Raw genomic sequence first — 17749 nt, forward strand, 5'->3', positions numbered from 1 at the left:
TTGATTATTTACCCAACACTCAGGAAGTAAAATTCTTGGAATGAGTTTAATCCATTAACAGGAATCTCCTGGAAAGTATCGGGGAGTTTTCCTTTCCAACTAGATACGGCTTCTTGGTGGAGCCGTATCAACAAGTTTCTACTTGGGGAAGGGGGAACGAGCTTTACATTTTAGAGTCATGGATTTCATCTGAACTAGGAGTGGCATAAGTGGAGTGGCGCCGGCCCAGCCTTATTATATTGCCCCAAATGGCCTAGAAGTTCCGCTAAGATGGTTCATTCCTTAGGAGTTCAGCGTTCGGTCGACAAGTAAATCCGACTGTTCTCCTCTACATGTAGAAAATTATGGGGTCGTACTACTTCGACTGATCATCGTAAGTGGTCTTCCTGGCGCGGAAAACTCCCGTAATGAGTTCATCATCCAGTTTGGATAATTCTGCAACACTACCTAGAGCACTTCGATAGAAACCCTTTTGAGGTGTAATGACTTATAATTGTGGAATAAAATGACTTGTGTTATTTTTGCTATTCATCTCTGAGACTATAACTTGTGGTGTGTGTGTATATATTGTGGGGGTCACAGTACGCAGTAGTTGGTTGTTTATTAAGATTAAATGTTATTAAGGGAAATAGAACTCGTGACAACCCAGATCCCCGACCCCGGATTTGGGTGTGTTACATTATATATCATCAAGTTACATGATAAAAAGACAAACTAATAAGACAGAGTGTTTCCAGTCTAATCTCATACTTCTTCATTTCTCAATCTATCATCTTTGAATATCTTCAGTTTAGCATGGAAATGGAAATGCTTGTTTATTCTTTAAACCCTACAAATAGGCTGCCACATTCCTTTTTCATACAATCAATGCATGTGACTGTCAATTCACTATCAACTGCTCTTTTTGAATGTGAACATCCGTTGAAACTTCATTGAATCATCCATTGAAATTGTGGTTGATCATCCGTTGAAACTTTAGTTGATCACCCGTTGAGACTATGTGAATCATCCGTTGAAGCTTTAGTGAATCATCCGTTGAGACTATTTTCTTGGCAGCTAACACCATTGACTTTATGCAAGATTACAAAACATCTGATATTTAAAATTAACCAACCTATCTTGCATATCAATCTAGTAGTCAACATGACTTAAACATTCTGTAACATCTAGTTCACTAAGGCATTATAATATGCAGGAATGTGCTACTAAACTAATTATTACATAAGCTACTCTTTCAATGGATGTTGAATTGATCATCCGTTTAAAGCTACAAAATCACTTAAATAAAATCTACTAAGTGTTTTGTTCAAGTTATCATCAAGTACACAACATATTCCTAATAAATCCTTTTAACGGGGGGAGACTGTAATAACCCCAATTTTTGGAATTTCTGAAACCCTGATGAATAGTAATGTTTGTTGAGTCTTGCTAATTGAGTAAAATTATCAGACCACCCTATATAGGAGTTCTGTTATGGAAATTCTGAGTTCGTATTAGTATTCTGTAATCCACCAGATACCGAAGGAATTAATTATAAGGTAACATACTTAAAAGGAATTAAATTCAAGGATTATAGCAAAGGATAATAAAAGGAATAAAAGATAGTAAGCAGGGCTTAGGGAAACCCAAGTAATAAGATCCCGTATATGATCCATCAAATGATCACTGAGAACGAGAGTTATAAGAACCGTAAAATAGATAAGCGGCCAAGGATCAAGCTTATGCAAATAATAAGGAGATTAATCAAGCAATTAAGTACTAATCAAAGAGATTATAGGGGGATGACATCATCCAACCATAAGAAATGGACAAGTGACCTTGTGATGATGTAAGTAAGATGAGGTTATCACTTTAATAGAGTGAAGTCAAGATATTTTAGCAAGATTGAATTACAACCAAGTAAATCATTTCTCTTCTCAAAGATCAACCAAGCAAAAACAAACTCTTCTCCCCCTCATTCTTGCTCTCGGCATTTTCAAGAAAATAAGGAGAAAAATTTCAAAGTCCAAGCTCCACTCCATCATAAATCACAAGGTAATTTCCATAGCTTCTTGGTGATAAGATATAGTTATCCTAGAAGTTTAAGCTTCAAATTCCATTCCTAGCTAGCTTAAATAATTCATCAAAGAAGATGATGAATAGTAATTTCAATTAACTAATTTTTCTTTCTTGATTTTGTTTGTAAGATCAAGGTTTTTTAAGGTTAGACCATGGTTCTTTTAGGATTCCTAGTGATTTTCCACTCTCTAAGGAAGGTACAAAGCTTCGAAACCCTAAATATTAAGCTTGGTTTATTGAGTTTTAAGGGTGTTTAGATGATGGTTTAGTGAAATAGGTGTGTAAGCATGTTTAGAGCTTTTTTTAGTAAGTTGTTTTGTTGATTATGAAGATGTGAATGGTATTTGTTGGATGTAAGGTTCTTGAACATATTTTGAATTAGTTTAGTTATGAAAGTTGAATTGTTGAGTTGTGGTTGGATTGGTGATGTATTGGTTTTGAATGGGTGTTGATTTGGTTTATATTGATATGGTTAAATCTTGGAAATCATGCATGTATAGCCGTCGTAATGCCCGTTTTTCTTTTCCAATATTGTTGTTATTGGAGGTCTGACCCTTGCTCTTGAAAAACTTTGGCTTCTTAACCCTTATGTTGGAGAATTTTCTTGCATGGTAATCCATTGATATGGTCCATCTCATCCAGTTCATCAAGGGTGTAGAATTCATCATATTCCATTTCTAGCATGACTTGCTTCTGTGGCTCCTTATTCTTCTTTTCAACAGTTTGAACAACTGGGGTTTGAGCTTCTAGTTCATTATCAGAAGACTTACAGTCATTGGAAACTAATGCACTAGTTCCATTAACAACATGTCCTTGAACAACTCTCAATGACTTTCTTTGTAACATTTCCAGCTCATAAGTCTTCAAGATTCCATACAAGACTTTCAATGTCATTCTGCTTAAGTCTCTTCCTTCTCTAATAGCAGATATTTTTGTTCTAAATGGGCAGGAAGAGTGATCAAGAACTTCAGGTTGACCTCCTCGGCTTCATAGTATTTATCATGAAGTTTCAAGTCATTTATCAGCTTACTGAATGTTTCAAAAACATCAGTTATACTTTCCTTAGGTTTATCCATAAAACCCTCATATTGTGACACCAAGATCCTTCTTTGGTTAGATCTAACTTCTTATGTTCGCTCATACAATATCTCAATTTTCTCCCAAATATGTTTAGCAGACTCACAGTTGATAATGTTGTTGTACATTACATTATCAAGAGACTCAATTAATATGAGTTATAAAATGCTATCATGTGCAACCTTTTCCTTTTCAGGCTCTTTGTAGGTTAAAAGGTCGTTGGGTGCATAATGTGTTGGTATGACCATGTCTCTATCTGTAGATTTAGAAACTCTTTCCATAGGGATGAAAGGTCCATTCTTGAAAATCTGATATACATGGGGTTGGCCATCCTTATGAACAATATCATTTTTTCCATAATATGTAGTTGATCTTGTCAAAAGTAGGTATCTTGATGCTTGTCAATTTCTGAGCACTCATTCTTCCAAGATCTTTATCTGTTTACTTTCAGATTTTGCTCTGATACCACATGTTAGATATTGAATGCACAGAAATGTAACACATAAGGGGGATATGTGTTTCTTGAATTATATTTGGCTTTTAAAACTAGTTTAGATTATTGATGAACAAATAAGTTTAATTTGTAGAGATAAAATGCTTGACTATAAAACACACAAAACACAATATCAAAAAATCACTTAATTGTATTAATTAAGTTTGTTTTGCAACAAATCTGTGTTCTTAAAAAATAAGAACTCAACTTCTATCTTGAGAGAATACAATAAATTTTAGATCTGTTTGTTTCTTCTAAAATAAGGACCCGTGCATGTTGTATAGACTAGCAACACGGGTCTACAAAACTTACACTAAAATATACTAAACCAATTTCTAAAGCAACCTTGTCTATTTCATTTTCTGGTGTTAGCAATTCTGTGCAGAATCTTGCAGGTCTGTGACCATCCTTTGTCCCGTGAATCTTGACCCTTGATCTTGTATTCTTCAAGATGCTTTATAGACTTTCCAATTTAATGAATGAATTTTTATGTTGACTGATAATCTTGAATCTTGAACTTGTGCGTGTTCATAATTTGAGATAGTATGTCGAGATCTCCTTTTGTTCTATAGAGAAATGACATATCGATAAGTATAATGACTTATCAATATCTTGAGTTCTCTATAGGTATATTTGACTTGTTGAGGTCTCTATTTCTCTATATGTGAAATGCCTTGTCGATATCTCTGAGGTCTCTACATGGAGAAATGACTTGTCGATATCTCTGAGTTCTCTACATCTTCATTTGACTTTTCGATATCTCTAAGATCTCTACATGCAAAAATGACTTATCAATATCTCTGATATCTCTATATACATATTTTGACTTATCAATATCTCTGAGATCTCTATATGAGAAATTGACTTGTCGATATCTCAAGTTTTCTATATCTTCATTTGACTTTTCGATATCTCTGAGACTTCTCTATAAGTCATTTTGGACTTCTCTACAAGTCATTTTGGACTTCTCGATTGACTTCTCGATATACCTTGATCTGTGACTTGTCGATATCTTGACTTAGAACATTTTTCCCAGAACAACATTATTCAACTCCAAGCTTCTACATCTCTTTTCTGAGGCATGATCAGGACTTGATCTTCTTCCAGAGTTTATTCCTTAACTTGAAACTATTCATAGAAAAAATCCCCCAGTATAATCTACTCAACATTTTTAAAGACTCAAGGAATACAATTACAGAATACAAATTTTGATAATCATATAACTTAATCTTAGGGTTGTCAATTTTACTTAGTCTTGTTATTATGCAGGCATGTCTTGCACAACAGTCTCTCTCTTACTTGGTGATGATGCCAAAAAGAGGGAGATAATTTCTAAATCTTAATGTAAACAACTCAAGTCAAATACTGATGATAGGGATGATAATTTTGATAAAGAGAATAATGGAGGTAAAGCACCTAGGAGTACTAAGGGTGGAGTTGATGTAATTGGATCTAGTGGTGTTTTAAAAACCACTAACCAATTAGGAAGATGTGGAGGAAGAACTGGTGGAGGAGGATAAACAGCAAGTCTATAAGACTGTGCTAACAAAAGAGCTGACTACAACTGTGACTACTACAACTGAAAAGCAAACTTTGACTATCACAAATGTTGATAAAGATCATGCTGGCATGGAGCACAAAGGCAGAAAGACAACTCTATATTATAAAGATCCAAAAAATTTAGCATTTGATGAAGAATTAGCTAGAAGAATATTTCAAAGAGATTGTCCAGATGTTGATATTAAACAGGTCAGGTGGTTGAAAGATAATTTCAAATTGGTATAAGCTGAAGATACAAATACTGATACTGATTCTGTATATAGTGATTTCGCAGAGGTAGAAAGACCTAAAGGTGTGATAGTAATTAAAGATGTTAGTCAATCCTCAGATGCTTAAAGATTCAATTTAAGGTCCCAAGCTATTCTAAATTCTGTCAGGTGGTATAAAGGGAAAGAAAAGGTTGGTGAACCATCAAAGCTTAATTTGAAAATTTTAAATGTTGATTCTAAGATTTCAACCACTAACAGAGCTCAAGTTGAAGATATTCCATCAAAAGTTGATAAAATTATGAAGTTAACCTCTGACTGTGCTCAACTTAAAGAAACTATCACAAAGCATATCTCAACCACTGATAAAACTCATATTGAGGTCACATCAATAAAATATGATGCCACTATCAAGTCAACCTCTGAGCTACTCATGTTGAAATTAAAAGAAGATCAAGATCTGATAGACTAATTTTCAAGAGAATACCTAAGCCATCCAAGCTTGAATTTAAGGTCAACAAAGATGTTGGGTACATCATGTACAATAAGGTTGGAATGGATAAAAGATGGTATGACTAGGTTAATAGATGTGTTACTCCTGAACCTGTGGATAAACTTGCATCAGACTTTGGAGACAAGAAGAAGCTCTTATTGGAATACAAGACACCTGCTCCTGATAGAGACATTGGTATAGTAAAAAATATCTACAGTGGAGGATCTCAAGCTAGAGAGGCCAATCAAAGAGTTGTTCTTGGTTATAAGAAGGCTGGGATTTACAAAGGAGATGGCTTGAAGATAAAGGACACAAATTCACTAAATGGAATGGGTGAAGATGTTAAACTTTAGGATCTACAAAAGATAATTCATGTTTAAATTTTTCTTGATAAATTTGATGGTAACAAGCTTAAGGAAAATATGATATATTTTCTTAACTCTGGAAAAAGGCTGAGAGTGTCACATGAACAAATACTGAACAAATCCTAGCAGGAACTTGAAAATCTTGTCTGCATGCTCTTTGTAAAAAATACAACCACTGAAAGATGGTCTAAATTCTTAAAAGGCCTGGTTCATGAAAAGAAGAAAGGTATGGATAAATTGAAGTTCATTCCAAAATACATACTGAAGGATGATTCAGTTGCTGACATACCTAAGGGAAGAGCACAAATTGTTGAACAACTTGGTTCAAAGCTGATTTCTTTCAATCCTGATGCTAAAAATTATGGATTGATTCAACTAGATGATTTGAATTTAAGCAGAAGTAAAATATTTGATCTAAAGACTTCTATCTATCAAATGGATGAATCTTCTCAAGAGCTCAAGGAAGCCAAGCAAAGACTAGAGATGTATTTGAACATAGCAGAAGAGAATATGCTCAAAAAATTCTTTAATGATTCTACAAGATATTCCAGGATTCAAGATTGAAGATTAAAGTATAATGCATTGATTGTAAGATTGTACATATATTTGTATTTCTGTATTTAGATAGTTTTTGACATCATTAAATTGAACTTATACATATTTCTATATTGCACAAGTTAGGGGAGATTGTTAGATGTAATTTGATGATATCAGAAATTAACTATTAGAGTTTATCATAAAAGATATCAAATTTTATTATATCAGGATTTGACAGAAAATGACATCATCAGTGTTTGTCATCAGAGTTTATATCAGTATCCATCAGAAGCTATATCTCGGGAAGTGATTGATTCTGTGACAACTACTATGATTTGTAGAGATATGACGGTGTAAGACTTAACTTATTTGTAGCAATCAATGGTTGGATATGTATTATATTTCCTTATTCATGTGTATCATATCAAGTAGTTTGATTGTGTAACTATACAGTCTATAAGCACAGATTAGGTAACACTATAAGTGTCGATTATTATTTTATCATTCTGTGTAACCTAACAGCTCTCAATAATATTTGTTCATCCTTTAAAAATGTTTTGTACAGTTTTTTTTCATTAATATAAAGACCGTTCATCATATTTAAGTTTTAATTCGAGTTTATTTTTTAAACTGTATTCACCCTCCTACAGTTTACTTAAAGGCCTAACACTTTTCTTAATACCAAATCACTAACTTTGAATGACATGGCCTTCACCTTTTTGTTGAAATATCTTTAAATCCTCTGTTGATAAGCTGCAAGCTTTAGTAGTAAGTGTTATCCAGATTCCTTCAATAGGTCTAAGTGAAGCCTTTGATTTGCTTCAGCATCCTTTTCATTGAAGAAATTTCTGCAAAAAGATCCAGGCCCTACTTCCATAGGGATTATAGCTTCGTATCCATCAGTTAGCATGAAAGGCGATTCACCTGTTGTTGATCTTGGAGTTATATTGTAGGACTAAATGACCATAGGGAGTTGCTCTAGCCAATTACCTTTCTTTTCTTCCAACTTAGTCTTCAAAGTATGCTTGATAATCATGTTCATAGCTTCAGTCTGACCATTACTCTGTGGGTGATATACTGAAGTAAAGTCTTTCTTGATATGTAAATCTTCACAAAGCTTCCTTAATTCCTTTCTACCAAACTGCTTCCCATTATCCGATATGAGTTTATAAGGGATTCCAAATCTACCGATATTTGTATTAGATAAAACTTTGATTTTCTTTGACGTGATTTTGCTAAGGGCATAGCCTCTGCCCACTTAGTAAAATAATCTATAGCTACTACGACATACTAAACACCCCTTTCTTTCAGGATCTCACCAATAAGTTAACTTACCTACATGGAAAAGGGCCAAGTACTAATTATTGATGTTAGAGAAGCAACCAGGGTAGTAGAATAGTTGTCAAAATGCTAACAACGATCACATGCCCGAAAAAATTTGAAAGCTTCCTCTTTCATTGATGGCTAATATTACCCTTGCCTAAGAACCTTCATAGCCAATAAACCACCCCCCGAGTGGTTGCCATAGATTCCCTCATGTACTACCCTGAGGATATAGTTATATTCTTCACCATCATGTACTCCCCATATTTGTTTTCTTGGTAACGGAGGCGCCGAGCTTTACCTTTTATCCTCAGGAAGAGTCTCGTGCGAATATAGTCATGTATTAGAGTCATCCATGTATCTTCATGAAATTCTCTGACTTGAAGTATTTCTACTTCAGGAATACTTGGAACTTCCTAAATTTCTAATAGAATTCCTCCTAGTAAATCGTCTTCCATACGTGAGCCCATTTTTTCCAAGGCGTCGACATTGCTATTATGCTTTCTTGGCACATATTCCAGTTTAACATCGACAAATCTTTTGAGCAGATGCCATACACACCTTATATAAAGCTCAGTCTGGGGTGCCCGGGCTTTGAACCCCCCATTCACTTGGTCGACCACCAATTTCGAATCCCTCTAGGCTATCAAATTCACAACTCCAACTTTCAATGCCATTTTTAAACCATTTATCAATGCCTCATACTCAGCATAATTATTTATGACATGGAACTTGAAGTGTATGGAAGTCATAAGATGGTGCCCTTCCGGGGTACTCAAGACAACTCCGGTGTCAACATCACCATTATTAAATGCTTCATCCAATGTATATCCGCCAAGGGTTTAAGAACTCTTCTTCCACAACTTCAGGAATATTCCCTTATGAAGAAGGTTTATCCAACACTATAGCTCTTTCATCGATTGCAGAATCAAGCTCGAGTAAGAAGTCGACCATAGCTTGACCTCTAATTGTTGTTCACTAATAATACTCCAAGTCAAATGGTACCAAATCTATTTCCCACTTTAACATTCTTCCTGACGACTCTGGTTTATGCAATATTTGTCTTAGAGGATAAACAGTGTGAATCTCTATCTTGTGAGACTGAAAATATGGCCTCAGCTTCCGTGCAGTGATTCCATGTTTTTATATCTGGTTTCAGCATCCAACAATCTCTTGCTCACGTAATAGAACAGTGATTTTTGACCTTCTTCCTCTCTGAATAAAGTTGCAATGATCGAATACTCTGAAACAGCCAAGCATATAATCAAATTTTCACATCAACAAGTTTTGCCAATATTGGTAGACTTCCCAACGGTTTCTTGATTTTCTGAAAAGCTTCCCCGTTTTCTGGTGTCCAAGAAAAATATTTTCCTACTACCTTATTGGCTTAAATAAAACTCCTTGCATCTATCTGAAGATTTTGAGACATAGCGGTTTAAAGTTGTGATTCTTCCAGTGAAACTTTGCACTTGCTTAACACTTATGAGGGATTTCATATCCAGCAATGATTTATTCTTTGTGGGATTTGCTTCTATTCCTCTGTGGTTTACCGTGAATTCTAGAAACTTTCCTTACTCTACCCCAAATACACACTTTTAAGGGTTCAGTTTGATTGAGTATTTTCTCAGAATATGAAACCTATTATCGAGATATTTCACATGGTCTCCAGCTTCTTTAGACTTTACCAGCATACCGTCTATATATACTTCCATCATTTTTCCCATCTGTCTCTTGAATATCTTGTTTACTAGTCTTTGATAAGTGGCTCCAACATTGATTCTATCAAACACCCTTCTGATTGGGATTTATATTCAAATGATGACACAAGACTTCTGGATCGATCTTAACCATATCTGAGTAGTTTTATGCAAAGACATTAAGATTTTCCAAAAGAAATTATGTGAGTTTTTTTCTCAACTTTGGCTCTAATTGATAACCAATCTTCAAAATTTTACTTGGATCTTGATCATGAATAGAAATAATATCCTCGGCAGGCCCCATCTTTTCTACAAGAAAAGGGATGCGCGAATCCAAGTTAAGATTCATATCATGTGAATTTTTATGAAACATTCTGCTTGGGAAGGCGCGCCCTCTTCAAGAGGGGCATAACTTCACTCAAAGCTACTTTCGGTGAAACCTGCCCTCCACTGGTGGGGCATCCACTTCATTAATAGTTTTCTCTAAGCTTTGCAAAGTTTTAATTTTTCCTTCAAGTCTTTGTCCATTGAATGCTCTATGGACTATGTCACTTTCCATGAGCACTTCATCTTCCAAAAACTCAATTCTTTGAATATCTTCTAAAAAAATTTGTATGAGTTGGTTCAGATAAATACTCACCTTTATGTTCAACAAAGTAATGGATGCGTATCTTTTCACTTGGCTACACAACCATGCTTTCCGACTCATCATCTGAAATATTTCTCGCTTCCTTTCCTTTGGAAACCATTCATAGCTTGGCGATAGCATTCTCGAGAATCATACTGCGAACCTTTTATGCTTCTATCTCCGTTCAGAGTGGGGAACTTAATTGTCAAATGATGGATGGAGGTGATAACTCTTATTTCTCTTAAGAAAGGTGGTCCAAGTAGAACATTATGTGCGGACTTTTGGTTGAGAACTTTGAATTCCAGCATCTCAGTTACTGAGAGGGGACTTTCTCCTAAAGTACATGGCAGTCAGATTGAACCCATGACTCTAACGCCTTCTCTGGAGAAACTATTGACCCAAGCATCTTCAATTGACATATCTAGATCAAGCAATCCCATCTTTTATAGGTGTTGTAATAGAGAATGTTGGCTGAGTTCTTATAGTCCATAAAGGATCGATATACATTCTTTGTTCCAATTTGAAGAGATATCACTAAGGAATTATTATGTGGATGGTGCATCCATCTCGCATCTTCTTCTTTGAAAATGATATCCATGGACTCCTCTTTGAATATCTTTGGCGGCCTTGTTTCCAGACTATGGATATTAGTCAAAGGTCTGTACCTTACTTCTCTGGCATATCTTCTGAGTGCTCGGTTGCTAATCTCCATACCATGGCCTCCTCTAAATATTTCTTGGATACTTCTATCTCTGAAAAACTTATTCTCTTTAATAAATTCATTGTTTGATCCTCGTGGGACTCGACTGCCGTCCTCTTTAACCTTATTAGAGGCATTCCTATGTGTTTTCACCTATGTCACTACCCAATCGCCAAGATAGCCTTCCCCGATCAAAGCCTCGATCTAATCTTTCAAATGACGACATTCATGAGAGTTATGTCCATAGAACTCATGATGTTCGCAATATTTCTTTTTATCTTTGATCTGCCACGAAGACAAAGCATCTGGCTGTCTGAATAGTCTCTTTGTTCCTACTAACTACGAAGATATGCTCGATTGAGGCAACCAAAGGAGCATAACCTCCCATCCTACTACCAAAGCTCGATGGAGGACTCTATTCTCCTCAGATAGTAGCAGCTTTCACTCGGTTTGGACTTCGACTGTCTTTGTGATATCTCAGGCTTAGGGATCTATCCCTTTTCTTTGATTTTCCTTTCTGACTTCTTTGTGAGATAGGGCGCACTTTTGCCAATGATTGCTCTACAACTTTGAAAGATTTTTCTTGAGCCAAGACATCCACCATAGTTGTCGGATCCTTCCCTTGGAGGCGCTTCCAAAAGGAAGAACCCACTCTCAATCTAGCTACCAAGAAACTTTTAAGTGCTTCAACCGATGCACCTCTTATATTGGTGGATTCATCATTGATCCTCTTGAAGTAAGAGGTCAAGCTTTCATTCTCCCATTGCCTAACATTGGTCAAAGTAGTGACCGGCAGGGCATACCTCACAGTAGCTTGGAATTTAGTCAAGAATAGAGATTTCATCTGATCCCAAGAGGTAATCACACTAGTTCCAAGCTTCTGAGACCACTGTTGAGTGCTCTATTTGAATATTACTGCCAAGAGTCGGCATCTTTCCAGATCCGAAACTTGAGAAATATACATCTCTATATTAAACCTTCTTAGAAATTCAATAGGATCAAAACTCTTATCGAACCACAAATCATTAATTGTGGTCATATATCCTGCTGTCAACTAGGCTTCTCTGATTGTCGCTGAGAATGGCGAAGGACCCTATGTTGTAGGTGTAATCCTTCCTCCTTCAAGGTATTTAAGCAACCTTTTCAGAACATCCACATTAAAAGTTACAACTCTAGGTATATTATGTACATTAAGATGTGGATATTGAGGTTGTGGAGAAGGTAGCACCGCCTGGTTACATCCAGGAGGTTCAAGATGTTGATCTGTGGTCTGACCTCCATCTACTCACTATGGAATCTCTTAATTTTGGCCTTCAGTTATGCCTTGAATTCTACCTTGACCCTGACTTGTGGAGTCCACGACCATGTACATAGGTCTGGGTATCTCTCCAACCATTATTCCATGCACGTCTATCTCTCCCATATCGGTCATAAGTAGGGGCATCTCTATTATCCCGATTATAAGTATGTCGGTTTCCTTTCAATTATCCGCCATATCTTCTGCCTCTTCCATGCCATTAAAACCTTCTTTGATGGTAAATACCATAATCTCGACCATATCTATCCATCCAGCCATGAGGAAGAGCTCTCTCATGGTCGTGGTGCCGCTCCTGATCTCCCGAGGGATTTAGGGGCACAAGCGTTGAACCATGGGGCTTCATATCTCCTTGATTTGCTTCTTTCTGCCACTCCAAAAGCAAGATCTTAGATCATCATCTCTCAACCTAATACCTAAATAAGACTTTAGAGTGGTGAACCTTATTGTTTATTGGTTGGAAGAGCTTCAGCCTGGTGCGTTAATCTAATATCCGCCCACATCGATAAAATTGGAGTTATGTCGTTAAAATAGTACAAAATTGGAGTTATTCTTCATCCGTGGTATTTATCATCCGTTCGTGTCTTTATCACAAGCTCCAAAATTGGAGTTATGTCGTTAAAATAGTACAAATACCGCAGAGTGATTGGCACACGCCTCTGTTGGTCTGATCATGACCAACCGGAGTGTCTTTCTCAGTCATTAGGGCTTTTCCGGGTGCATGAGCAGAATAAGTGTGGCGGCGACCTATCTTTATTTTATGTTGCTCTACCGTACTCAGACTCAAACTGAAACCATTCAAAGCATCACTCATGCGATATAGTCGTTCCAACATATCCGCATTATTGATGAGGACGGGTGGTCGGCCCTTTACGTTTGAAGTTGGATGTACCTCTAGTGGAATATAGGGCTCACGACGATAATAGTCATGCCCAGAGCTTTCATCAAAACTATCTTCTTCATAAGAACTTCCACCTTTTCTCCTTGATGCAGATTTTGATTAGCACCCTCCTTCTAGCACCAATTTGTTGACGGATGAATTTGGTAGCAACAAAATTCGAGGTACGTCATCGGAAACAAGATCTATGATGGTGGTTCTTCGCTGGAAAATTGAACAAAGTGTTTTAGTTGTGTTTTGATGGATGAGCATCATGTGCTGATGTACCTATTCTTAAGAAGACAAATATGGCTTTGGACTGATCTATATTCTTTATTATTTGTGAGAACCGAGTGGACAATATTACAAGACCAATAGTCCGTTTAATTACCAACATGGGCTGATCTATATGATTGGCCTGATTATTATTTATTAAGTACATTTTGGCTTACAAGTTTTTAACTTTCACTTGAAAGGGTTTTTCTTGTTTCAAGCACTTAGGATTTCATTTTCTAGTTGAATTTGGTTTTTATGTAATTTCCTATATGGATTAGGTTTTTATGGGTTTTGAAGTTGGACTCAAATATTAGGTAGGTAGCTGATTTTGAATTTGATTGGGATTCCTAATGGGCTTAGGTTATTTTCCTAGCCTATATATACCCCTATATTATAATCTTTTGAGATAGAGAATTTGATGAGATTAAAATCGTGAGTTCATACTTGCAAACCTTTATAAGTTGGTGGGTAATTCCTTTATACTATCTTATCTAGATTTTGTTTAGTTAGTGGTGATTCAATTCTTTAAGAAATCTAAACAAATTGATCATTTAGTTTTGTTTTTTGGTGATTAAATTCTTTATAGAAGTAAGCTAAAGTTATTATTTTCGCAACAAATCTGATCTACATAGAAAATATATATCATTTTGGTATCAAGAGCTCAATTTGACGATTTCTTACAAGCATTTCCTTAAAAAAACATGGGACACAAGACTGGTGTATTTTGTGGTAGTTTAGAGACGTTTTTGAGTGGGGGTTTTTAACAAAAAATATGGGTATCCTGGATGATATGTTTAATGGTTGTGTGACGCCTTTTTCGAAGGGTTTTCTTTATAATAACAAACGCAACATGGTTGATTTATTTGTTGATGAAGAACTGAATGTTATAAAAGGTTTAAAGGCACTCAGAGATATAGAGATCTAGTAAAATTAAATAAAAAAGATTCGTATCATAGTCCGCGAAAAAAAAGATAACAAATACTAACCCAAATCATATTTAGAAAAGTATCGGATACATGGAATTTATAAATCTATGTCCAATGGTAATGGCCTGTGTAATATCCGAGATATAACGTGTAATTATTTTTGTCAATAAATAAATATTATGTGATTATTATATGAATTTTTGGTGAATTGTGTGTTAATTGGTCTATGTGTTTGGTATTTATGTGTGATAGAATTTGCGAATTTTAATTTTATATGTCTAAAATAAAGTATAGATTATTTTGATATTTTCTAGTAATTTATAAGTTGTTATATGATTTTATAAAGGACGTATAGATTTAATAAATTATTTTTCGGATTAATTATTAATTATTTTGATTAATCGAGAATCTTCCAACTTCAACGGTTTTTACGTTTTTACTACCACAGAGTCTCAGGAAAACTCGTTTCTAACCTAATTTGATTATTTCGAGCATTTTCCGTGTTTTGACTTTTTTAATCCGGAGTACGGTTTTACCAGTATGATTACTGATACAAATTTTACGATACTATTTTGGTTTTGGTAAACTGATAAAACCCATCTTTTTGAGAAACGGGATATTTTGATTAAACTATTATATTATCTTCTCGTAATTCGTGTAACCGAAATGCTGAGACCTAGAATGTATTGTAAAAATCCCGGTTTTGATAATTATCCTAAAACCGGTACCGAATTGGATCAGTTTTATTAATACTTAGCGATTAAGTATTCTATTTTTATATCCGATATGATCCAACGGGGTACCAATATTTCATAAATATAAATAGCCAATACCGTATCTTATTTTGTATAGATAAACACAATTAAATAATAAAATTATATAATTATCTAGAGAAAAAATTCATAGTGTTCTTCGTAATGAAACCAAAAATCGAAGGTGTTAGCGAACTCGGATTTTGGCGTTTGAGTAACCAAAATGAAGGTCTTGAAGTGTAGAATCAAGTTCCATAACCTATACACCTGCAGAATCAATCGGTACTTTTTTGCATTTTTATTTATTTTCGAAGTAAATTGGATTAAATTATGAATTGATTTTGATTTTATTTGTGTGATTCGTTGCTTGCATGTTCTAAATAATTGAATCATGATCATTTTGTTATGTCATAACAATTATTTGGAGTTCAATAACATGTTCAAAATTGGGTTTGATTATCTGAAATTGAAATTAGGGTTTATATTCGGTTTGAATGTTCTTAATTGAAATTGGGGGTTTTTGATCTAGCGGTTATTAGTGAAATTGATTGATACCATTAGAAAGTTCTTGTAAAAAGGAATCGATTGGTGTTGGTTTGATGAACAAATGGTACGAGAATCGAGCTCATCGGAGAAAAGAAGAACTCGTCCGCCAGCGAGTTTTCTTCACGTTTTTCCGGCCAACTCAGGGGTTATTTGTTAGATTTGATTGCATGGTTGTATTCTTGGTGAATTGTAGTTTAATTCTGGAGCTCGTGGTGGCCGGAGGGTACCGGAGTTGAGAGCTCCGACGAACCCGACGATTTTCCGGCATAAACAATAAAATTTGCGTTTAGTCCCTACAGTTTTGAAGAAGATGAAGTTAGGTCCCTGAAGTTTATGAAAATTGCAAAAATAGGATCTTGTTTTAAAATCTTTTAAAAATTATATTTTCTATTTATTTTAATTTCAGAAAATTGTTTTTAATATTAAAAAATTCCAAATATTTTAATTCCAAAAATTATTTTTAATTAAAAAATAAATATAAATTATTTAATTAATTAATTTTAGTTAATAATTAATTATTTAATTGGTCAATTAATTTAAATATTAATTAATTAATTAATTTAATTAGTTATTAATTAATTTCAATTGATTATTTAATTAGGTTTAATTGTTTCTCTTGATTTAAAAATTCTGAAAAATAGTTTCGAGCTTTAAAGTATTATTCTAAATTATGTTCGAGGCTCGATAATTATTATTAAATGATTTTAAAGTAGAATTCGGGTATTCGAACCTTGTTGTTTATTTATAAAATGATTCTATTACCCGTTTTAATTCCAAAAAATGTTTAAAAAATTCATATTAAATACCAAAAAAATCATTTTAATCTCGAACCTTCTTTGGAAAATTATTTTTATCGAATACCTTACATGCTATGTGTGATCTGATTGATATATAATATGCCTATGTGTTCATTATTTGATGGTTTTCATCATACTTTTCAATCTGTACGTCAGATTTGGCTGAAACGAGGGGTAGATAGAAGCTTGAGAAGTCTATGTGATGATTAGAATAACATGAGAATGAGTATTGATAGATACTTGTGATGTCTAGAAGAGGAAGCGAGGCATAGAAAAGGAAAGCAAGTGGCCAGTGAATAGAATCGATAAATGAGTGCAAGTAAAATAGAAGTCAATCGGGATAAGGAAAGTGTTCTGAACTTTCTCGACATATGTTGCAAGTATTTAAAATAGTTCTAGTTTCATATTGCAAGTGCTTTGAATTGCTTAACCCTAAACCCTAACTAAATCATTTGATACTTGAATCGTGAGCCTTATTCATTGTGAACCATTAATTGTTAGATTCCCAGATACTGAACCACATATATACGATACTACTCCACAAATACATATACACTATATACCAATCACTGAAATGGATTTTCCCAACATACAAAAACCCATACTTTCTACAATACCTTGTAACATTAGAAACCAAATCCTGCTATAACCTTTAAACCCTTGTTCTTCTATTACATGATTCATTTACAAGCTTAAAGCCATTCTTCATACACACCTTGTTATACCTTATTGGTACTTACGAATTACATATGCTTTGAGATAAATGCTTTATCCATGTTGCTTATGATTTTGTTGCATTGAATTACATTGTTTATCATATTGTTATTATAGAATTGGATAGTTTTCTAAAATATGGACCAGATTCGTGAACAGGCCAGATTGGTGGTCATATTAGGCCAATGTGTGCCTTGGATCCAGTATCTAGAGCAGAGCTGTGTGTCTTGCTTGGGGTTAGTGCATGACTGATCAGTAGCCTAACCTTGGTTTTAAAATTAAAAGTGAATATCCAATTCTAATTATTCATTAACTAGAACTGGATCATTTTAAATCATTTCATTTGATCATTTTTTAAACTCAGTATTGTCATTGTGACTTGTTGAGGTAGTTGTTGGTAGCGAGGATC

This window comes from Apium graveolens, chromosome 4 (assembly GCF_009905375.1).
Source record: "Apium graveolens cultivar Ventura chromosome 4, ASM990537v1, whole genome shotgun sequence".
NCBI lineage: Eukaryota > Viridiplantae > Streptophyta > Magnoliopsida > Apiales > Apiaceae > Apium > Apium graveolens.